Source organism: Suricata suricatta, chromosome 12 (genome assembly GCF_006229205.1).
Source record: "Suricata suricatta isolate VVHF042 chromosome 12, meerkat_22Aug2017_6uvM2_HiC, whole genome shotgun sequence".
Taxonomy (NCBI): domain Eukaryota; kingdom Metazoa; phylum Chordata; class Mammalia; order Carnivora; family Herpestidae; genus Suricata; species Suricata suricatta.
In genome coordinates, this window is record NC_043711.1 from 82,685,982 (window position 1) to 82,701,244 (window position 15,263).

Consider the following 15,263-nt stretch of genomic DNA (forward strand, 5'->3'; position numbering starts at 1 on the left):
TCTATGCCCAGCATGAAGCCCAAGTTGGGGCTTGAACTCAAGAGTTGGAGGCTTAACTGACTGAGCCACCCAGACACCCCTGTATAGACTTTCTTCTGCCTCTTTTTTTCTACCTAAAATTATCTTATCACATGAGCTAGCTTCATAAAGCTCTCAGTTTATGCCTGGTTGTATTCAAAGACCTTTGTAAACAGCAGCTCATTTAATTGTCATAATACTATTAAGTTATGATGATTAGTAACATAATAATTCTTAATAACACTATTAAGTAGGTTTTCCTCATACTGCAAAGGAGGAAACTGGCACAGAGAGGTTAAGTAACTTGCCATTGTTACACAGTTAACAAGTAAAGGAACTAGAATTCAACCCAGGTAGCCAGACTCCAGAATCTGTTCTTAATTCCTATATAATGCAGTTTCTCTTATTATAGAATATTCCACTCTATCGATATATCACAATTTATGTAGCCAGGCCTCTATTGTTTCAGTTTCCCTGTTACAAACGACATTAATGTGTCCTACCTCTGATACATTCACACTCACAGAAATAAAATTGCTTGCTTAAGAAATACCAATATTTGTCAAAGTCTTGATTCAACTTGCCAAATTACCCTCCAGAAATTTGGTTCCTATTTTTGATACTTTGTACCTGGGTGGCTGTTGGTTGAGCAACTGACTCTTGATTTCAGCTCAAGTCACAATCTCATAGTTCATGAGTTCCAGCCCCGCATTGGACTCTAAGCTAACAGAGCAGATCCTGCTTGGGATTCTTCCCCTCTCTCTGCCTCTCCCTCCCCCTTGAGCTATCTCTGTCTCTCAAAATAAATAAAAACTTAAAAAAATACTTTAGAAATTAAATTAAGAAAATATATTCTAATTTATCGAGAGAAAACACTTGGCTATACACTCTTCAATCATAAGCATTATCCTTTTTCTTTTTTTATTTTTGAGAAAGAGACAGAGCTTGAGCAGGGAAGGGGAAGAGAGAGAGGGAGACACAGAATCCAAAGCAGGCTCCAGGCTCCCAGCTATCAACACAGAACCTGACTGGGGTGGGGTGGGGGCTCGAACCCACAAGCCAGGAGATCATGACCTGGGGCAAAGTCAGACACTTATCCCAATGAGCTACCCAGGCACCCCTAGCATTGTCCTTTTACAAATGAACTTTTTATTTTGAGATAATTGTAGATTCACATGCAGCTGTAAGAAATAATACAGAGAGATCCCATGGTCCCTTTACCCTGTCTCCCCCAATGGTGACATCTTGCAAAACTGTACAATATCACAACCAGGATATTGTCACTGATACAGTCAAGGCACAGAGCATTTTTTAAAGTTTATTTATTTATTTTGAGAGGAGATAGCATGAGAGCAAGAGGGGCAGAGAGAGAGGGAGAGAGAGAATCCCAAGCAGGCTCCCACTGCCAGCGCAAAGCCCAATATGGGGCTCATGAGATCATGACCTGAACTGAAATTAAGAGTCAGACTCACCAGCTGAGCCACCCAGGCGCCTGGGTACAGAGCATTTCAATTACCACAAGAATCCCTCATGTTGCTTCTCGATAGCCACATCCTCTTCTCTCCTGCTTCTATTCCCCCTAATCTGTAGGCCATTTCTATAATTTTGTCATTTCAATAAATGGAAATCCTATACTATATAACCTATTTGGATGGCCTTTCCCATCAAGATTCATCCAGGTTTCTGCATTTATCAATAGTTCATTCCTTTTTATTGCTGAGTAATATTCCTTGATATGGATGCACAAATTGGTTTATTTTTTTGAGAGAGAGACAGACAGACAGACAGAATGTGAGCAAGGGGAAGAGTAGAGAAAGGGATACACAGAATCCAAAGCAGGCTCCAAGCTCCAAGCTGTCAGCACAGAGCCCCATGCAGGGCTCGAACCCACAACCATGAGATCATGACCAGATCCAAAGTTAGATGTTCAAATGACTGAGCCACCCAAGCACCCTTGATTGTTTTTTTTAAATCAAACAGATGATGAGTTCTGTCTTTTGCTTTTTCTGATATCAACTAATATCATGAGGTTTTCTTCTTTGAATTGTTAATGTGATAGATTCTATTGATTGGTATAAAATTATCAAACCAGCTTTGTACCCTTGGAATAAGCCCCACTTGATCATGGTGTGCAATTCTTTACAATTATTGTGGAATTATATTTGCTAATACTTTTTTAAGATTTTGCCAAAAAAAGAATTTTGCATTTATATTTATGAACGATGTTGGGCTATACTTTTCTTTGTACTGACTTTGTCTAATTTTGGTATCAAGATAATATAGTTTCATAAAATGAATTGGGAAGTATTTCCTTGTCTTTGATTTTCTGGAAGAGATTGAGATGAATTGATATTAATTCTTCTTTAAAACTTTGATAAGATTCTTCAATGAAACGATCTAGGCATGGAAATTTCTTTCTTGAGAGTTTTTGAATTATGAATTTAACTTTCTTAATAGTTATAGGGTTATTCAAATGACCTATTCTACATTGAAGGAATATGGTAATTTGTGTTTTTTGAGGAGTGAGCCATCTTGTTGAAACTGAATTTATGTATATAGTGTTATTTGTAGAATTCTCTTATTATTCTCTTGGTGTCTGAATGGTCCATAGTGATATCCCTGTTTTATTCTTGATATTGGTAATTTGTCTTTTCTCTCTTTTTTCTTTGTCTGCTGTCCTAGAGGTTTGTCAATTTTATGAATCTTTTCAAAGAACTGACTCTTGGTTTCATTGAACTTCTCTATTTTCTGTTTTCAATTCATTTCTACTCTTTATTATTTCCTTCCTTCTGCTTCCTTTGGATTTATTTTGCTCTGCTTTTATGTTCTTTTTTTAAAAATTATTTATTATGTCTTTATTATTTTATTTTGAGAGACAGAGAGTGAGCGGGGGAGGGTTAAAGAGAGAGGGAGACACAGAATCTGAAGCAGGCTCCAGGCTCTGAGCTGTCAGTGCAGAGCCTGACATGGGGCTCAAACCCACAGACTGTGAGATCATGACCTGAGCCAAAGTCAGACGCTTAACTGGCTGAATTACCCAGGCACCCCCAAATTTTTCAACGTCTATTTATTTTTGAGAGACAGAGCATGAGCAGGGGCGGGGCAGAGAGAGAGGGAGACACAGGATCCAAAGCGGGCTCCAGGCTCTGAGCCATCAGTACAGAGCCCATTCCAGGGCTCAAACCCATGAACTGGGAGATCACTACCTGAGCCAAAGTTGGATGCTTAGCCAACTGAGCCACCCAGGCACCTCCTGCTTTTATGTTCTTGAGGTAAGAGCTTAGATTATTGATTTGAGACTTTTCTTCCTTTCTAATATATGCATTTAGTGGTATAAATTTCCCTCTCAGCAGTGTATTAGCACAAATTTTAACGTGTTATAATGTTATTTTCCTTCAGTTCTGTGTTTTTTTTGTTTTGTTTCGGTTTTTAATTTCCCTTGAGACTTCCTCTTTGACATAAGGACATGTCTGTTATTTAATTTCTAAGTGCTTGGATACTTCCCATTATCTTTCTGTTATTAATTTCTAAGTTTGATTCCATTGTGATCAGAGAACACATTCTGTAGGATTTTAGTTATTTTAAATTTGTTAAGATTTGTTTTATGACCAAGAATGTAGTCAGTCATGGTACGTGTTCTTTGGGCACTGGAAATGAACGTGTGTTCCACTGTTAGGTGCAGTATTCTACAGGCATCAAGTGGATATTGTGGCTGGTGATTCTCCTGATGTCTTCTGTATCCTTGCTGATTTTCTATCTTATTCCATCAGTTGTTGACAGATGTATTAACATCCCCCAGCTGCTGCGCCTGGGTGGATTAGTCGGTTAAGGGTCCAACTTTAGCTCAGGTCATGATCTTACAGTTTATGAGTTTTAGCCCCACATCATGCTCTGCACTGACAGCTCAGAGCCTGGAGCCTGCTTCAGATTCTGTGTCTCCTTCTCTCTCTGCCCCTCCCCTGCTCAAGCTCTGTTTCTGTCCCTCTCAAAAATAAATAAACATTTAAAAATTTTTAAATAATAAAATAACATAAAATAAAATCTCCCATTCATCCTGGGTTTTAGCACCAAAAACAAAACAAAACAAAACAAAACAAAAACTCCCAATTGTAATTATGAATTTGTCTATTTCTCCTTTCAGTTTTGTCAGTTTCATTTTGCATATTTTGCAGCTCTGTTGTTTTGTGCATATGGATTCAGGATTGCTTTGTCGTCTTGATAGACTGACCCTTTCATCATTATACAGTGGGGGGAAAATATTTTTTAAAAACAGGGAGGGGGAGGGATTCCTTATTAGGGATTCCACCTGGTGGTGGAGACTTGGCTCCCCATATGGCTTATGAGGGGAGGGTGTGCTCAGTTTTCTTTTTACATTTACTATCAGAATGATAAGAATTAAAAAGTGTATTAACTGTTGGTTATTTGTTGGTGAGGTTATGGGGACGCAAGCCCCTCCTACGTTGACTTTACTGTGATACATTGACCCGGCTTTCATGGGCAACACGATTACAAACACATGCCCTTTGACCAAACAGTTCGACTTCTTAGTTTGATTTTACAGAAAGCACATGATAAAAGCAAAAGATTGGAAACAGTCTAAATGACTTTCAGTTGATTTGTTAAATAAATAACAGTACAGTTCAAATGGTGGGTTACTGAGATGCCACCATTTTTTCAAAGGGAGGTATGGTGGCACCTGGGTGGCTCATTTGGTTAAGTGCCAGACCCTTGATCTCAGCTTAGTTCTTGATCTCAGGGTCTCGAGTTCAACCTTCTCCCCCCAATCCCCCCACCACCTGTACTGTACATGAAGCAAACTTAAAAAAAAGGGCAGGTGAGGTATTAATCTGTTGATATGGAATGATCAACTTCAAGATAAAATATTAAGTGAAGAAAAAAGAAAGCAACATACAGAACAGTGTGTCTGGTATGTCATTATTTGTTTAAAAGAGAAAAAACCCACAAGTATTTGCCTCCATATGTAAAGAAAAAAAAAAAAACCAGACTGAATATACAAACAACTAATACTGCTTCCTGGACGGTCCCCCACCCATGCCCACTCCACTCAGGGTCATAGTAGCCAAATAATTGCCAGACAGGCCTTCTCCCAGCCCAAAGACCAGCCTAGGGCTCTGGGGAGGTTGCAGGCCACCTTAAATAATAGGCAGAGAGACAGGCCAGGCCCCGCAGCCAGCCACATTGCCTGCCCTTTGAACCTGCCCTTCGAGTGTTTGCTTTTGTAGACACTTAGATTACTAGCTTGGAGGGCAGAGAGGGGTGGAGAGGGAAGGAGCCTGCCCATTGGTTGAGGGGCCCTCTGGCTTGCCCACATTCCAGAGTCCAGCACTTAGACTCTGAATTAATTGGAGGCTGCAGGATGGGGAGTTGGGGTCTGGATCCTGAAGATGCCCGTTGATGGGGATGAGACAGAGTAATGCAGTTCTGGGGAGACCCTTCCTACTGTTCCACCCCCATCAGGGCATCTCCCCACCTCCCCAGCTCCTTTCATGACCCTCCTTCCAGGCTCTCTCAGATTTGTAAATGTAACTTAGGTCAGTGTTGATTTCACTGCTGGGCGTTTGAATACAGAGCTGGGGGATTTCTTGAAGAGCCTGGAACAGGGCTTCCCCAGAGCGCCCCCACAATCATTCTCATTTTACAGTGCTCTGTCAGGGGTGATGAACCGGCCTGTGAGAGTCCTGGGAGCTGGCTACGCCCACCACAAACCGGCTTCTCCCCTTGGAGGAGCCCTCAGACTCAAATTAAGGGTGTGTGCAACTATATATCATTATGTTGAAATCTTCTGATTATGTGTCTGACTGTCCCACTATTTCCAGGAGGGTCAGGAATATATCTGGTTTTGCCCACTGCTGTATTCCCAGTGTCCAGCTCAGTGCCTGACATACAGAAGGCACTCAATATTTGTGGACTGAGTTAATGTTCTCAGATGTTGGCCCAAGAAGCCATCTTGTGGTATCCTTGGCTTCAGCCCACAGACCCGGCCCAGCTATCCTTGGGGCAGGGATCAGCTCTGCAAATCCGGGCCTCTAATGCCCCGAGCTGAGACTGGAGCCTTCCTGCTTGATGTTTTCTTAGGTCAAAAAATCTTATTTTGACTCTGGCGCACTAGAGGCTGGGTTTCCATGATGCTTTTATTCCAACACTTTCTAAGAGCCTCATCCAGGGACCGTAGTAATCCAATGGTCTGGGATGTTGCCACTCCCTTTCATTTCTCAGCTGAGTCTTTCCCTCCTGAGAGATAGACACTGTCTAAATACTTGCACAGAAGAATACAAAATGGACAGTTTGCTCTGAGAACTTGGAACAGGGCGGGTCAGGAAAGCTGTCCTTTTTTTTTTCTTTTAAACAATATTAATCTTTTTTTAAAATATTTATTTTTGAGAGAGGGAAGGAGACACAAAATGAGAGCAGGAGAGGTGCAGAGAGAGAGAGAGGGAGACACAGAATCCAAAACAGGCTCCAGGCTCTGAGCTGTCAGCACAAGAGCCAGACATGGGGCTCTAACTATCGAACCGTGAGATCATGACCTGAGCTGAAGTGAGCTGAAGTTGGACTGACTGAGCCACCCAGCTGCCCCAGGAAAGCTGTCCTAAAGTGAGATCTAAGGGAGGAGGAATTCAGCAGACAAAGTGGGAGGGGGTTTGAGGGGGAAGGCAGCTCCTGCTAGTGAGACGTAAAAGTCCCCTCCCCACCTGGCTACCTGCCCTGCCGGCTCTGTTAGCTGGCAGTCCTGACAGCCACCTAAGGTCAGCCCCTATCTGGTAGCCAACCTTCGCTCCATACTTCCAGGAGAGGGCACCCTGCGCCTAGGTTTGGCTTTTGCCTCCTGCAGTCCAGTTATCTTCTATACATACGGTTTACTGCTCCCTCTTGAAGAAGAAACTAAGGCTCAGAATTGTGATGGATATGGTTTGTTGTCTGCTGACTTGTTTTGAGGGCTTTTAGTCCACTCTGTTGATAGTGACTGACATTCACGATAATGATACTAGTTGACATTTTCAAGTGCTTCTTATGCTCCACTCTATACGTTAGATGCTGCAATAATACCTATTTTACAGATGAGAAACAGGCTTATAGTGGTCAAATGGCCCAAAGCTAGGAAGCACTGATGACATCTGACTCTTGGATCCTGCTGGGTAACCTGTACTCTGCTGTTTTCCCATCTTGCTTTTCCCTCTCCCCAGCCACACACTGGAGAGTGCCAGATGCTAGTGAGGAAGACACAAAGAGGAACAGCTCAAAGACCCTTTCCCCTGGCACTCCATCTTAGTGAACGTGTGTGTGTCTACACAGGAATGCAGTCGTATAAACGCTCACACACATATTCATTCACACACACACGCTTTCCCCGCCATCACACACAGATACACACTATCCCACGCTCACATATATTCAGACACACATACAGTTAGGTGTTAGACAAGGATCGACCTGTGCTTTAACTGCCAGAGCCCTGAGACCCAAGGTTGAGCCAGTGATCTGTGAGCTGTTTGTGACACCCTTTCCTTCCTCTTCCCTTTTCTTCATTCCAGAAACATTGCTGGCTACCCACTTCATGGCAGGCTACTGGAGAACACAGGTGACTCAGCTGGCTCCTGCCCTTAAGGAACTTCCTAGCCCTGGGGGAGAAAGACTCGCCAAGAACTGCCACTTAGACCAGCGAAGCCAGGGCACATCTGAGCAGAGTGATCAGTGTAGAGGGAGGGGATGAAGCACCAGCCTGAGAGCTGTGGAGTTTCCTCAGAGGAAGAGGTACTCCCACCACCCCCACCACCGTGGTCTAGAAATAGCCAGGCAGGGAAAGCAGAAAGAGATGTGCCCTGACATGGGGACGTTTGCAAAGTCATGGCAGAGTAAAAAGTAGGGGAAAAATAGCAGCTAACATTATGACTTCTTTCAAACCCTCTATGTAGATTATTCTGTTTAACCCCCTCAACAATTCTATGGGATAAAAATTATTAATAACCGCATTCCATAGATAAGGAAACTGAGAGTCAGGAAAACCCAGCTGGTAGTTGGCATAATCAGATTCTGAACCCAGCTCCGCCTCTTTTTTTCCAAGGTGGAGACTCATGGTCCCAGGGCTCTGCTGCTTTGGCTGTCGTCACTTCTGCTTCCTACACATACACGTCTTTCCTCTCCTTCTGGCACTAAGGGGGATGCCATGAGGTGCAAAACTATAGCGTCACCCTCCCAACTCCTCTAAGGACACTGGTGTCTCCTTTACGTAATATGCCGTTCTGCCCGAGAACTTCCCGGTAGTGTGCCCTTGGAGACTATGCTGCTTTGTTTTGTTTTTGGGACACAGCTTTGTGAAGTGTGTTGTACTGCACCTGATTCCTTCACAGAGGACTGAACCGCCTTGACGCCCTCAGGGCAGCCACGAAATTTTGGGTTTCTCCACATCCCAGCCTCCAGCTTCAGGTCTGGTCCAGCTTCTGGGTTAAGGTTTCTGGACTGGAATGGTAGTCCTTGGAATGTTTGCCGAGTACATGTTGTTTCTGATATTTTGAATTAGTTGCCCAAAAAAAGCATGAAGTATGAATGAGTTGCCAATTAAAAAAAATTTTTTTAATGTTTATTTTTGACAGAGACAGAGACCAAGTGTGAGCGGAGGAGGGGCAGAGAGAGAGAGGGAGACACAGAATCAGAAGCAGGCTCCAGGATCTGAGCTGTCAGCATAGAGCCTAATTGGGGTTCAAACCCATGAACCATGGGATCATGACCTGAGCCCAAGGCAGGCACTCAACCAACTGAGCCACCTAGGCACCCCAGTTGCCAATTTTTTTTTTTTTTAGTTGGAGGAGTTCAAATGGAAATCCACATTTCTAGATTCTCTTGAAAAAAAAAAACATTCAGATCTGGCGACTGAGTGTACATTGTCATAGAGCAATGGGTGGGCAAGCTGGATGTTAATTGCCCTCATTAGATGGGGTATGAGTTCTCCCGGCCAATATACATCCCCACTCCTACCCTCTTCAGTTCTTCTGCCAGTCTGATCTCTGACCTACTTTTCTTAATGGTCCAGAATCATTCCAATGAGCATTGGTTGACATTCTTATTTGCATAGTAGCCACTGACTTGTTTGCCACTATGCTAGATGTCCCTACATTTTAGGACTTCCTGAATTCCTGTGTTGGTTATGATTTGTCTATCTTCTAGTTGCCAACCAGGGTCCTAAAATGTAAGCATTAATAATAACCCCTTAGAAGCACCTGTAGAGCATACAACCCTCCCTCTCTCTCTCTCTTTTTAAATGTTTATTTATTTATTTTTGAGAGAGACAGAGTGTGCGTAAGTGGGGGAGGGAGAAAGAGGGAGAGAGAATACCAACCTCAAATACCTACATGGGGCTCCATCTCACAACCATGATAACATGACCTGAGCCAAAATCAAGAGTCAGATGTTCAACCAGTTGAGCCACCCAGGTGACCGTAGAGCAAGCAACTCTTGACCTCAAGATCGTGAGTTCAACCCCCACATTGGATATAGAGATTACTTAATAAAATCTTTATTAAAAAATATATAATCCCTGGGATGCCTGGATGGCTCAGTCAGTTGGGCGTCTGACTCTTGGTTTCAGCTCAGGTCATGATCTTGTGGTTCGTGGGTTTGAGCCATGTGTTAGGCTCTGTGCTGTGTGGAGCCAGCTTGGGATTCTCTCCCTCCCTCCCTCTCTGCACCTCCCCTGCTCACATGCACACATATGTGCTCTCTCTCTCTTTCTCAAAATAAATAAATAAACTTTAAATATATATATGTCAAGTTTACAGAATGGATCCTTGTAGCTTTCTTTTTTTAAATGTTTTATTTATTTTTGAGAGAGCACAAGAAGGGGAGGGGCAGAGAGAGAGGGACAGAGGATTCGAAGTGGGCTCTGCACTAACAGCAGTAGAGCCTGATGTGGGGCTTGAACTTACAAACTGTGACATCATGACCTGAGCTGAAGTCAGACACTCAACCAAGCAAGCCACCCAGGTGGGCGGGGCTGGAATGGTTACACTTTTGACAGAAGAGGAAACATGGGTGAGCGCTGGCCTGAAGCATCACAGAGTCAGCAGGGAACAAGTGCCTGGGGCTTGAATAGCTCACACGGAGGGGGAGTTTGATGTGCTGGGGGTCATGTGGTATGAGGGTCAGATGATGAGGATTGTGCTCTCAGATCCTGGATCTTGGGGTAGAGCTTAGCATCACTTCCCCATGGTGTTCTGAGGCTGAGTGTGGGTAATTCTCTGCCCTGGCATCGCGTTATCTATCACTATGTCACAAATCACCCATGCTTAGTAGCATAAAACAACAATCATTTATTATTATCTTTTGGTTTGGGGTGTTGGTTAGACTCAGCTGGGCAGTTCTTGCTCTTGATCTCTTGTGTGGTTGCAGTTAGATGGTGGCTGGACCGGTGACATTTTGAAGGCTTCCTCACACACATGGCTGTCAGCTGATGCTGGCTGTCAGCAGGAAATGTGCACCCTCTCTGTGTGTCCTGGGCTTCCTCCCAGCTGGAGGTAGCTGGATTCCAAGGGTGAAATGTCCCAAGAGAGAGCCAGGTGGAGGTTGTGTCATCTTTTATTTTTTTAACTATTCTTTTTTTTTTTAAGTTTATTTATTTTGAAAGAGAGAATGTGAGTGAGCAGAGGAGGAACAGAGAGAGAGGGTGAGAGAGAATCCAAAGCAGGCTCTGTGCTGCCAGTGTGAAGCCCACACAGGGCTCAGTCTCAGGAGCCGTGAGACCATGACCTGAGCTGAAGTCAGGAGTTGGACGCTTAACTGATTGAGCCAACTATTCTTTAGAAACATTTCTTCTAGCTTTATGGAGATAAAATTGACATGGAAAATTGTGCAAGTTTATTTCTTTGTTTTTTTAATGTTTGTTTATTTTTGAGAGAGAGAGAGACAGAGTGTGAGCAGGGGAGGAGCAGAGAGGGAGACACAGAATCCAAAGCAAGCTCCCAGCTCTGAGCTGTCAGCACAGAGCCCAACACAGGGCTCAAACCCACAAACCATGAGATCATGACCAGAGCCGCAGTCAGATGCTTAATCAACTGAGCCACCCAGGTGCCCCAAAATTGTGTAAGTTTAAAATATAATGTGGGGGTGCCTGGATGGTTCATTTGGAGGTGTATGAGAATCTTGATCTTGGAGTTGTGAGTTTGAGCCCCATGTGAGGTATAGGGATTACTTGCTAAAAATTAAATAATGAATTTTTAAAATATACAAAGTATACAATGTGATGATTTGATACACATATATATTATGAAATGATGACTGCAATAATAAGGTTAGTTACCTAACTACATGGGGGCCACTCACCTCACACAGCGGTCAGTGATTCTTTTGCTGTGGTGGTGATGGAGCCTGTCAGACCTACCCTCTAAAGAGCCTTCAAGCATACAGTACCTTGTTGTTAACTGTCGTCACCGTCCTGTACGTTAGGTCCCAGAACTTATTCATCTTCTAACTGGAAGTTTGTACCTTTGACCAACGTTTCCCCATTTCCCCCACCCCAGCCCCTAGCAGCCACCGTTCTACTCCCTGTTTCTATGAGTTTGGCTTTTTGAGGTTCCACACACAAGTAAGACATGCAGTCTTTGCCTTTCTCTGTCTGACTTATTTCACTTATAATGCCCTCCAGTCCATCCGTGTTATCCCAAATGGCAATGTCCTTCTTTTTATGGCTGAGTCATATTCCATTATGTGGGGAAAAGTGGCATATTGTTTCTTTATCCATTCATCCATTTATGGACACTCGGGTGTTTCTGTGTCTTGGCTATTGTATGTATCACCTTTTATGATCTAGCCTTGGAATTTATATTGGTATCACTGGCACCATACTGTTATTTGAAGCAATCACAAAGGCCCACCCAAGTTCTAGAGAAGGGCCATAAACTCTACCATTTGATTGAAGAGTGGCAAGGTTCTTTTTATTTTTATTTATTTTTATTATTTTTTTATTGAGGGGGGGCAAGCAGGGGAGGGTCAGAGAGACAGACACAGAATTGGAAGCAGGCTCCAGGCTCTGAGCTGTCAGCTCAGAGCCCAATGTGGGGCTCAAACTCACAGATCAGGGGATCATGACCTGAGCTGAAGTTGGACACTTAACCAACTGAGCCACCAGGCACCCCTTTTTTATTTTATTTTTGAGAGAAAGAGAGAGACAGCATGAGTGGGGAAGGGGCAGAAAGAGAAGGAGATGTAGAATTCAAAGAAGCCTACAGGCTCTGAACTGTCAGCACAGAGCCCAATGTGAGGCTCTAACTCATGAACCATGAGATCATGACCTGAGCTGAAGCTGGATGCTCAAACAACTGAGGAGAGTGGCAAGGTTCTAGAAGAGCAGGAGGAATAGGAGATGTTGATGTGATCATTTTTTGATGTGATCATTTTTGACAAATCTACTCCACCACACCAGGAGGAGGGTAACTCTGGAGTCAGGTGCCTGTGTTAGAATCCCAGTTCTACCCTTATGGCTCTGAGTCTCAGTTTCCTCATCTGTGAAATGAGACTAATAATAGCACCTATTTCATGTAATTGCAGTGAGGATTAAATGAGACAATGTCCCAAAGTGCAGAGTAACTGGCACATGGCCAGTGCTTACTAGCTCTCACTATTGTTGGGACAGGTCATCATGCTAGGCTCTGATGAGTGTGAGTCACCCTGCCAGGCCACTGCCTGTTTGTATGTGTGTGAGGAAGCCTGGAAATATGTTCAAAGATGTGTGTGCAAGTGGGTCTGTGTGCACGTGCCCAGAGGAGCTGAATGAGTGTGTGTGTGTGTGTGTGTGTGTGTGTGTGTGTGTGAATGTGAGCACTTATCGAGGTGGGAATTTGGATGGAGTCCTATCTGTGCACCTGAGGACATATGTAGGACTGTGTGTGTGTGTGAGTATGAGGGACAGGGGAGAGAGAATGACCAAGGCTGAGTGTGTGTCCACTGCTGGGTGCAACTAGTACTGGATGTATTAGATTGAGGCATCAAAGTCCGCAAGCTTGTGGGGGATGGCCAAGCCTATGTGTTGGATTGTGTGTATATATGTGCATGAGTGTGTGTGTTTGCCAAAAGGTGTCTGTCCATGTGTGATGCTTGGAAAAAATGAGAAAGTATAGAAACAAAGAACGCTTTCAGACCTTCTCAGGAATGTTTGAATCAAATGAACCCTTGGGGACCGTGGCCAGCTGGAAAGACAAGGCACACCAGGTGGAGAGGCGTGGAGAAAGGCTTTTCTGAGGTTCGTAATCACACTTGGGCTGAGAGCCAGGGGCTCTGTTAGGGCCAACAGCTTCCCACACACAGTTGCCTTGTCAGCTCGGAGGACAGCTTCACATCTAGGCCCTCTTCCTCCTCATCCCTGTTGCTATTAGTAGATAATTTGTTAATTCATTAAAATATATTTTTTAGTCAACTAGTTTATTCTTTTTTAAGATTTTGTTTTATTTATTTTATTTTATTTTGGGGGAAGGGGCAGAAGGAGAAAGAGAGTAAGAGAGAATCTTAAGCAGACTCCACACTGAGTGTGGAGCCTGATCTCACAACCATGAGATCATGACCTGAGCTGAAATCAAGAGTCAATACTTAACCAACTAAGCCACGCAGGTACCTCTTAAGTTTTTATTTTAATTCCGTTGGTTAACATACAAAATATGGAACATTTTTGCAAGATGCCTGGGTGGCTCAGTCGGTTAAGCATCTGACTTTGGCTCAGGTCATGATCTTGTGGTCCGTGATTTCCAGCCCTGCACTGGGCTCTGTGCTGACAGCTCAGAGCCTGGAGACTGCTTCGTATTCTGTGCCCCTCTCCCACTCACACTCTGTCTCTCTCAAAAATAAATAAGCATTAGAAAATTGTTTTCAGGGGCACCTGGGTTGCTCAGTCGGTTAAGCCTCTGACTTCAGCTCAGGTCAGATCTCATGTTCGTGGGTTCGAGCCCCGCGTCAGGCTCTGTGCTGACAGCTAGCTCAGAGCCTGGAGCCTGCTTCCGGTTCTGTGTCTCCTTCTCTCTCTGCCCCTCCCCTTCTCATGCTCTGTCTCTCTCTGTATCAAAAAATAAATAAAACATTAAAAAAAATTTTTTTTTTCAGAGGCGCCTGGGTGGCTCAGTCGGTTGAGCATCTGACTTCGGTTCAGGTCAGATCTCACGTTTGTGGGTTCGAGCCTGCATCAAACTCTGTGCTGACAGCTAGCTCAGAGCCTGGAGCCTGCTTTGCATTCTGTGTCTCCCTCTCTCTCTGAACCTCCCCTGCTCATGCTGTCTCTCTCTGTCTCTCAAAAATAAATTTAAAAAATTATTTTTCAGAATATGGAACATTTCACAAATTTGTGTGTCCTCCTTGTATAGAGACCACGCTAATCCTCTGTGTATCGTTATAACTTTAGCATATGTGCTGCTGAAATGAGCCGTTCATTCATTTATTAAACACCTACTATGGGCCAGGAGCTATGCTAGAGGCTGGGGATAAAGCAGCGAACAAAGCCCCAGGCCCAGAGGAGCTCATGTCCCAGTGGGAGGGGTATTATAATCATAAACCGTCTATCACGGACAAATGTAACATGGAGTAGTGGTAAATGTCATGAAGAAAAATCGGATGGGGGCAACTCGGGAGGTAGGAGATATTCTAGAGAGGAGGTCAGGGAGGCCTCTCGAGCAGAGTACTGAGTATCTGGGGGAAGACATTTGAGGCAGAGGCAATAGTAAGCAGCAAGACCTTGGGTGAGAATGTGCCTGGTATATCCCAGGATCAAGGAGGAGACCGATGAGGCCGCAGTGAAATGAATTGGGGGGCAGAGGGGAGGAAACTGGGTCCTAAAGCTGCCAGGAGACGGAGAACCATGAGCCTCAGAAGGGGAGGCTGACTCTCCTTCCTCTCCTTTGCCTTCTCCACCACCTCACGTTTTCCTTTCCTGCCGCTGCTGTGCCAACTTATTGTGGAATGGTGGCCTAGAACAACTGAAATGTATTCTCTCAGAGTTACGGAGATTAGAGCCCCAAATCAAGGTGTCAGCAGGGCTGTATTTCCCCCAAAGGCTCTAGGGAAGAATCCTTTCTTGCCTCTTCTGGCTTCTGCTGGCTCTGGGGGTTCACTGGTTTATGGCCACATCCCTCCGATCTCTGTCTCCATCTTTGTGTGGCCTCTTCTTCTACATCTGTCTCTTCCCTCTTCTCTTCTCTTCTGAGGATGCTTGTCATTGGATTTAGGATTTAAGCTCATCTCAAGGTCCTTAACTG

At 44.2% G+C, this 15,263-nt stretch overlaps 1 non-coding gene across 1 annotated transcript; it reads right to left on the reverse strand.

Annotated features, from left to right (window-relative positions):
* Positions 1-14,330: 14,330 nt before the first annotated feature.
* On the reverse strand, positions 14,331-14,435 carry LOC115275566. The gene has a single exon (XR_003901634.1). It is a non-coding gene; the product is annotated as a U6 spliceosomal RNA (small nuclear RNA).
* Between the last annotated feature and the right edge of the window lie 828 nt (positions 14,436-15,263).